Source organism: Chenopodium quinoa, unplaced genomic scaffold (genome assembly GCF_001683475.1).
Source record: "Chenopodium quinoa cultivar QQ74 unplaced genomic scaffold, ASM168347v1, whole genome shotgun sequence".
NCBI classification, from domain to species: Eukaryota; Viridiplantae; Streptophyta; class Magnoliopsida; order Caryophyllales; family Amaranthaceae; genus Chenopodium; species Chenopodium quinoa.
The window spans coordinates 1897216-1906415 of record NW_018742730.1 but is presented as its reverse complement, the minus strand read 5'-3'; the positions used below and the strand labels follow the sequence as shown (position 1 = coordinate 1906415).

The 9200-nt window shown below is 35.5% G+C and overlaps 1 long non-coding RNA gene across 4 annotated transcripts; it reads right to left on the bottom strand.

Annotated features, from left to right (window-relative positions):
- Window positions 1–5413: 5413 nt before the first annotated feature.
- LOC110723418 lies at window positions 5414–8554 on the bottom strand. 4 transcript variants are annotated; one of them, XR_002511732.1, is made up of 6 exons: window positions 8228–8554; window positions 7905–8141; window positions 7540–7824; window positions 6452–6891; window positions 5685–6366; window positions 5414–5579 (listed from the first exon to the last, which is right to left on the bottom strand). It is a non-coding gene; the product is annotated as an uncharacterized LOC110723418 (long non-coding RNA). The 4 variants fall into 4 exon arrangements; XR_002511733.1 differs by having other exon boundaries at window positions 5414–6012; window positions 6151–6366; window positions 8228–8552; XR_002511734.1 differs by having other exon boundaries at window positions 5414–6366; window positions 7905–8135; window positions 8228–8553.
- Between the last annotated feature and the right edge of the window lie 646 nt (window positions 8555–9200).

The following is a 9200-nucleotide window of genomic DNA, read 5'->3' as shown; positions in this document are numbered from 1 at the left end:
CTTTGTTCTTAACTCTATTCTTAATTCCAGATTTCTTTGGTAACGATTTCTCTTCTCTTAATCTTAGATATTTATTTTATTCCTTTGATCATGTCTTGTTTAATTGCTTTGATTAGTTTAGTTTTTATTATGTGTGAGTAGTTTTATTTCTAAGGTTTGTGGGGATCCATAAATAATATGAAGGGGTAATTTATTGTTGTTAATTGTCAATGATAGATTAATTTCCTATTGATTGATTTAATGCTCTGTGACTAGATTTGCGTAGATCTTTTATGCACGAGTTTAAAAATATTGATTCGAGATTCGACAGATGAGAATTGATGTTTAGGTCTAGTTTCAATAGGCATGTTAATTTATAAATGGTTAAGTCGAGATTCGAGAGATGAGATTTAATACTGGTAAATTAATTGTGTGATTGCAATACGTAGCAAAATCCCTTTATGATCTAATTAATGTATGCATTGATGATTGATTATTGTGTTTTACCCTAGAATATCATTTATTGGTGAACCTATGCCCCTAGATCCTTTTATTCATTGTTTTCTCCTTATTCTTAATCTTCGTAGTTCAGTTTCATATCCAAATTTACATATTGGTTACTTTATATATATATATATATATATATATATATATATATATATATATATATATATATATATATATATATATATATATGACAACAGCAACTAAAAGCAATTACATCAAGAAACTAATTAGATCCTTCCTAACTAAAAGCAATTACATCAAGAAACTAATTAGATCCTTCCTACACCTTCCCGCAATATCATGCACCATAGAAAGTTGGCTTCTATCGAATTTCCAAATAGTGCTTTATCTAAGAGACGACCCTCTTTCAATAAATTTCCGAAAGTCCAAAGTAGCCTCATCTCTCTACTATTTGGATGTTGTAAGTTTTGGATAATAGCACTAGAGTCTGTGAAGACTGTGATACGCTGGTACCCTTTCAATCGTGCCCACCTAATAGCTTTTAGACAAGCTAACAATTCCGCATGAAGAGCCAAGAGGGCATTGCCAAAATCCCCTCCTCCTTCAAGAAATTCCTCTGCATCCGAGGAATAAGCCCACCCAAAACCTCCATGGCCCTTGCCTTTCATCCATGAACCGTCCACCATAATCACAACCTGAATATCTCCACTTAGGGGTGTCTCCAGTAGATCACCACACCTTCTAATATTGAATCTTCTAAATCCTGGTGGCTGACCTACCAGACTATCTGAAATTCGTAGGACCCCATTGGATCTCACATTAGGTGTTAGGAAGGAATCTAGACTTTTCATGGTCAGATTATAATGTCTATAAAAGTCAGCCAGATACCCCCCTTCATTTCTGAAGACTCTCCCGTTTCTAGTTAACCAGAGGCTCCACAAAGTGCCAACAAATACATGTATCCTAATACTGTGCTTCCCATCCTCGCTATAAAAAACAGGATATGACTCTGAATCCAGTGTCCCAAGGGAGTAGATTCTTCAATTTCAGAGCTAATATGCAGGGAGCAATTTTTCCATGCATATCTCGCAAAAGAGCATAATCTAAAAATATATTGAGTATCTTCCTCTTCCATTCCACAAGAGTCGCACTCTCCATCAATTTCCACACCTCGTTGGATCAAGTTGTGCTTAACAGCCACCCCATTCCTACACAGCTTCCATAAAAACAAACTCCATTTTGGTGGAATGTTGAGCTTCCAGATCAGTTTGTAGAAGGAAAAGTCCCGAGCATTATCCTGTTCCAAAGAAAAAACACGCATTAAAAAAGCATACCCGGTTTTAACAGTGTAGTTACCCGAAGGATGATAATTCCAGAAAGGTAGGTCTTCTTCATCAGTTGTCGGTAGTTCCATTTCCAGGATCTTCCTAGCCGAGTCCCATTCAAACCTCTCTCTAACAAGCGCTACATTCCACTGTCTTGGATTATGAGTCAGGAGATCTTTACTTCCTGACCCTATTCCTCTAAGGATAAGGCTTGATTTCAGCTCCAAGACTACACCCTGAACCCACTTCATATTTGCAATTCGCACCGTCTCCCCATCCCCAACCTTCCAAGCATAACCCTGTATCAGTTTATTCCCCACAACCCGGAGGCCTCTCCGCCCCCAGGAGATGTTACCTGTTCCCCCAGGTTTCTGTCGTCCAATGCAAATGGAGCAATTGTGGATTGGCTCCAACACTCTGGCTACTAGCAATTGTGGATTGCAATGCATACGAACGACTTGTTTAAACAAGAGAGCCTCATTTAAACACTCCGTGGACCTAATACCCAAACCTCCCATACCTTTTGGGAGATGTAAGGTATCCCTCTTCACCCAATGCATCCCCTTATCGCCTTTGTTTGCCCAGAAGAACCTTGCCACCAATGAGTCAATCCTATTGGTGATAGAAGAAGGTAACTTGAAACACTTCATAACATGAGAAGAAATACTGATCAACATAGTATTGATCAGTACTAATTTTGCCGACTGGGACAAATTTACAGATTTCCACGACATAATTCTCTTGGAGACTTTATCAATTCGGAACTGGAACGCCCCTTTCTTCCCTGCAGTAAAATCAATAGGGGCTCCCAAGTGTCTCTCCATCAGAGAAACCTGCCGCATACGAAGAATATTTCTGCATTCTTCAACTTCCGCCTCTTGAGAGCCCTTACTAAACTTGACAAAGGACTTGTCTAAGTTTAGTTGTTGTCCTGAAATATCCCCAAATCTATGTAATATGTCAACCACATTCGTACAAGACCTCTTATCCGCCTTGAAAAATAACATAGCATCATCTGCAAAAAATAAGTGAGAAATATTTGGTGACCTCCTGATCACCCTTACCCCCTGAATCTGATTAATATTCTCCGCCATCGAAAGCATGCGTGACAGAATATCCATACAGAAGAGAAACAAGTATGGAGATAAAGGATCCCCTGGTCACCCTTATAATTTAGATTACTTTAATTAATTAGGAATAGAAAGACTTGTTTCTCTGTGGATTCGACCCTACTTCCCTATCTACACTAGTTAGAGGATTTAGGAATTACTTTTGATTAGGGGATACGACTTTACCCTGTCAAATACCACAAACAATATGAAAATAGAAACTCAATTGGGCACAATTTGAAGTTAGTGGCTCACGTATCATGATTTCGGCAATTCTCATTGGTCGTGGTTTTTCTTTAGGTTGCTTCATAGAGTCAAACTCATACACTAAACCTAATTGTAGATCTACCACCACAAGAACCCAATGATCACTACATCATTTAAAAGGTAAATATAAGTTAGAGTATTAGTGTAGACACCTAAAAATGTCTCCCCAAAACCAAACCCGATGATGAACAACCTTTCACCGCCATTATTAGTCGGGTTGAGTATTTAATCTTGGAGTGCTTAAATCCATATTTCCATTTCATAAACTAACCCAAATCCTATCCCATTTCCCCAAACCATAACTTATTTTCCTCTTTTCGTGCCTTTAAACCCAAAATAATTCTTTTCGTGTCCTTTAAAATCATTCATTTCATGTCCTTTTTATAAAAACATTTAATCCAGTTTATTTTTGTCCATAATCTGGGTCTACTGATTGAATAATTTTATGGGGCTTTAAAAGATCTTTCCAACGATATATTATAAGCCCAAATCCGAGTTACAACGAATAAGTTATGACCAAAATATTAAACTGAGCCCAAACCGAACCTAAGCCCACCTTACCTGCAACCCAATGATCACGTGGAGGGTCCAAATTATTTAATCCCATTCCTAAACCAATTAGGATTAATTAGAAGATTCTATAAGTTTCTAAAAGATTTTAATTATCCTTTTTGAAAAGATAAGATTAAAGAGTTTGAAATTGAATAAAATTCCTTTTTTTGAAAGTCCTAATTTTATCCGAATTGAAAGACGTTCAAAGATAGACAGATATTATTTTTGTTCCTCATAGTTTTTATCCAAATTTTATATGGTTGGATAGCCCTTGAAATTATCTTTCCAATGATATATTATAATATCAATTCCGAGCTATAACGGAAAAGATATGAATAAAATGTCAAACTCTATCCAAAACTGACAGCGTCTCACTATTTCGGCTATATCTTTTATTCTACAAAATATTTTAATCTGATTCTAATTGGATTAGAAATTATACTTAAATAGATTTTCAACAATATCTTATTTGTTTTATTCCGATTTCTGGATCAAAAGATATGATAAAAACAAAACCGCAAAAAATACAGTCTATCGAGTTTTATTCCGATTTAATTCGGATCTTATCTTGTTTTCTTCGACCCTATTTTTTCCCTATAAATAGAGGTCATATCTCCCCTTTTTCAATAATCAACAAGCTTGATCATCAAATAATTCTTTTCTCCCTCTTTAGCCTAAACACTAGCCACCCTATTCTCTCAAAATACTTCCCCTAAGCACTCCAAGGAGTCCATACTTTACCTGAAGTTCTATACTTAAAACCAAGGCGTGAAAAGGCAGAATTAACTGAGGGTTTGGACCAAATAAAATCTACTTTTAATTTTTTTAATTATTTTAACTTGATTTATATTTTAATTGAAGTTACTAACAGTTTATTCATGATATAGAAATTTAAAGGAAACACGGAAAGTGAGTAATTAATCACTTAATTACTCTTATTTTATTTTATATTGCTAGTATCATGATTAGGTTATTTTATATTTGATTTGACTAATGTTATTATTGTTAAATTGCTTCCAATATTAATGTTTATTCTATTATTATTTATTGATCACCATATTGCATGTTAAAGGGAATATGTAATTGAAAATCACGCCTAATAAGATAATTTGGACGACCGGTTTAGGTTCCTTTTTAATCTTGTTATTAACTCAAGTGATCACTAATATTTTAGAATTATATGTTGCATTAATATTCAACCAATTTAGCATAATAATAGTTTGTAGCAAATTGAATATTTTTTTTGTATGCATTTGCGATCGCAGGAATCACTTTTCACTATAAGAATCGAGTAGAGGCAATATGGGCGAATGTGACTCCATGACTCACTTCGTACCATCATCCCCGATCCTCCTTTCGTGGTTCCAAACCATATGGAGTTAGTAATCTCATGGATTATGAATGGGGTGTAACCTTCACGGGTCAATCGTTGTTGCCTTTCGTTGTCCCTCTATCGTGGTTGCCTTTAATAATGATCCGTGAAAGGTTTACAAGTTCCTTAAAAACTTGTTGGCGGCTCCCTACTTTCCTTGTTCCTAATCGTATACGTCAATTCCCACTTTCTAAGAGTGCCAAGCATATTCACTACATGGTTTTACGTAGGCGCACTTCGAGCGATGCCTACAATTAGGAAACAAATCATTGATAAAAACAAGTTTAGTTGAAGTATAAAAAACATAATTCGAACCTTGCTACATATGGGGCCACTATGAATTTGCAACTTTTACCCGCCTTATCTAATTCATGCAAAAATGCATTCTTCACATACACATAAGTTTCAAGGTAATCATTCTCAATTGAAGATTCAGAAATGAGTTGGGGACAAAAGAATGTGATCTCAGTTTTGTTGAAAAGGTCGATGACATTGTCTACTAAGTACCTACATGATAAAGTCATAAAACAAAGAAAAAATCAACATTATAGCAGTAAAAATATTACTATAGTAAATAAAACAACCAAAGTAAAGGATTATTAAGTAATCTACATGATATAAACATGGATCAATGAACATTAGCCCACGCTCCTCTTAGAAATTCACGTACATCGGTAGCAGTTACCCAAATTTGTTTGTCGCTGTCAAAATTAAACATTGAGGCCTTTAAAAGTACCAATGTTGTATCATACTTTGCATCATCAGAACTCATTAACCAATACAACAACTCACACCCCTCGCCAAAAGTCTCAACAATTTTATCTTCAAGTGGTTGGAATTTTGTGGATTTGATGGTAGATTGCCTTGATTTAACGCCACAATTATCGTCCCCTTCTTTGCTTTGGGTAGATCTATGCTTCTTTTTGGGCGATTGTGAAACCTTTATAAAAAGGTGAATATTAGTCCAGATAAAATATACAAAAATGATGGAATTTAATGTCAATAGCAGGAGAATATAGCTCTTCATCAAAATAAACCATGTCAACAGGCCATAGTACAAAGGCAGACTTGGCTTTACCCAACTTAGTCACACCATCGGCAGACAGTACCGGTATATCGAGGAGGGCACAATCGGGATAAGGGTTGTCCACACTAACCCTGTAATGATCGGGTAACATCTTCAGGCCAGGTTGTGAGTAACTTCACCGGTAACAGGATATACCGTTCCATCTGCCACAACCACTAAATTTTGATTGTACTCATCTTTCAATGCAAGGCGACATTTAGTGGCTACCTACATAATACAAAAAACTCGATCAATATTATACATGTTAACCATGCTAAGTCACATCTTTAGTATTAGTTCATAAGACATATACCTCTATTACACGAGTGCTTTGTGTTGCCTCCATGGTCGTCATCACTTGCATTCCTTGAAATGCCTCCACGTCACCGGTCATATGTGGTAGTAAATTGGCGAGATAAGCTTTCACCTCCATTGCCACACATTGATCCAACCTCTCTTGAATCCTCTCTTGAAGCTTCACTTCAACCTTTCTTCTAGCCTCGCCCCAAATTCTTGAGTTAGGGTAGCTTTCATTGATTCTAACTCTTCCAATGAGCATCCACCGTGGCCGGATGATTTACCCTTTCTATGTCCCTTCCCAAATACTTGTGTGTGACTAACTCCAACCACACACCTTCCTAGTCCTTTTACATGCCCGCGGTGATCCTTTTTTACTAAAGCCTTGTTGAGGGCATCCATACCAATACCTTCACTTGAATCGTTTCCTTCAACATTCTTTTGCAAGTTTTCCAACTATTAACAAAAAAAACGTAAATAAACATATTATACAGCAAGAAAGTTAAATAATGAGATTCCAAGAAAATTACATAATTTGGCAGAACCTGAACACTGAACTGATCAGATCTGATTGGCTCAAAATTTTCAGCCAAAACCTAAACTGATAAGAACCGATCATAATTGATCCGAACTAATCAGAACAGAAATTCTAGCCAAAAACTGAACTGATCAGCTCTCAAATTTCAGCCAAAACATGAACTGATCAGCTCAAGAATTTCAGACCAAACCTAAACTAATCAGTTCAATAATTTCGACAAAAAGATGAACTGATCAGAAGAGTTCTGGAATGATCAGCTCAAAAATTTTCAGCAAAAACATCCCCTGATCAGAACTGATCAGAATTGATCAGACCAGTTCAGAACTGATCAGAACAGTTCAGAACTGATCAGAACAAATCAGAACTGATCAGCTTAAAAAATACAGCCCTAACCTGAACTGAACAGAACAGTTCAGAACTGATCACAACAGTTCAGAACTGATCAGCTAAAAAATTACAGCCCAAACATGAACTGATCAAAACAGATCAGCACTGATCAAAACAGATCAGCACTGATCAGAACTGGTCAGCTCAAAAATTACAGCCAAAACCTGATCAATACTTACAATAGCACTGGCTATTTGCTAGGTTTAGGCATTCTTCGGGTCTATAGCCGACGATCCATCTGCACGACGAGTTTGACGGGCCAAAATCCACCAAAGAGATTGGTTTTTAAGCTTTTCACTCATTACACTGTTTGTCGTGGAATCTGTTGTGCTTGAGGTTGAAGATTCTGCTGGAATTTTGTTGGTCTTACTCCAATCAAATCGAGCCCTCTCATAACTCTTGGAGCCTAGATGGTGGCGATGCTTATTATTCTTTGCATTTTCCTTGCCTTTTTCACTCAAAGCCTGTTACAAATGGAATAGCTATTGTAAGTAGTGTTATAGTTGAAATGAAGTATGTGGAAATTACTTTCATAATTACACACCTTAAATTCATCTGTATTGCAATATGTCTCAAACTCTTTCCATTGCTCTTCTGTGATGTAACCTTCATAAAGCTCCTAGGGCTTAATGTTTGCACTTGGTGAGTCAGGCGGAGGTGATGTTTCCTTAGTAATGAATCGTGAAATTAACCAAGACTTGTGCTTCCTAAATCTAGCACCAACAGTTTCGTGGAACTTCTTCTCTTTAATACCCTTGGGATCATCAATGTGGAACTTCCGCTACAAAATTAGAGTTTGTTAATATTCAATATTAATTATGAGTATCATTAAATTTAGAGCACTAACCATATTTATATCTTAATTACCTTACTCTCCTCCCACAAGTTTTGCTTTTGAACTTTATCATACTTCGGATATCCCTTCACATTAATGTTAACTCTTTGAGCACAATCACCAATTTGCTTCCCATAAGCAGATTCCCACTTTCTAATAGGCATGTCAAACTCATCAAATTTGAGGAACATGGGTGTAGTTGTTTCGACTGCTTTAGATGGGCCTCGTCTCTTTCTTGTAGATGACTTTCCTTGGGAAGTGGAGACATCCCTGTCACCAGATTGTTCCTGTCCATCATGATCATCTACATTTTCTTCCATTGTAGTAGCCTACACCTACACAAAGAATGAAATTAATAAGAATTAGAATCAAAATCATAACATTAAAATCATATTAATGTAAATACTATACAATAAAGCAACTAATGATTTAAATATATACTAATTCAATAAATTCAGTATTTATTGCCAAAAATACAAATATATTGTTAAAGGAATACAATACCACAAACCTTGACTATAGATATGGGAACCACTTCCCCTTCCTCGCGATCATACTTGTAATTCCCCCATATTATTATAGTAAATTATAATATATTTCTTTATTATTTACACGAATATTTTATTTTGATTTCAATATATAAATAATTTTATGCAAAATTTATTTGAACTTATAAGTTTTTATTTAAATTAAGATCCTCTTTCTATTTACTAACCATGGTTGTCAATATTAAATTATAATATTAGTAGCCCAAATTTTAAGTGAATGTAGCCTATATTTCACTTAACCCAATATTAGGATTAAAATAAAGACTTAAACACCTAAGCCCATATATCTATATAAACCCCAAAACCCTCAAAAATTTGCCCTCAAATCTCACATAAAACTCATATTGCTAATTTGCTACTGCTTACCTCTTCTTATCTCATTCACGCACAAAAAAAATAAATAAATAAATAAATCGGCATTTTAAATAAAGTAGATGTATTTATATAAAAAACTATG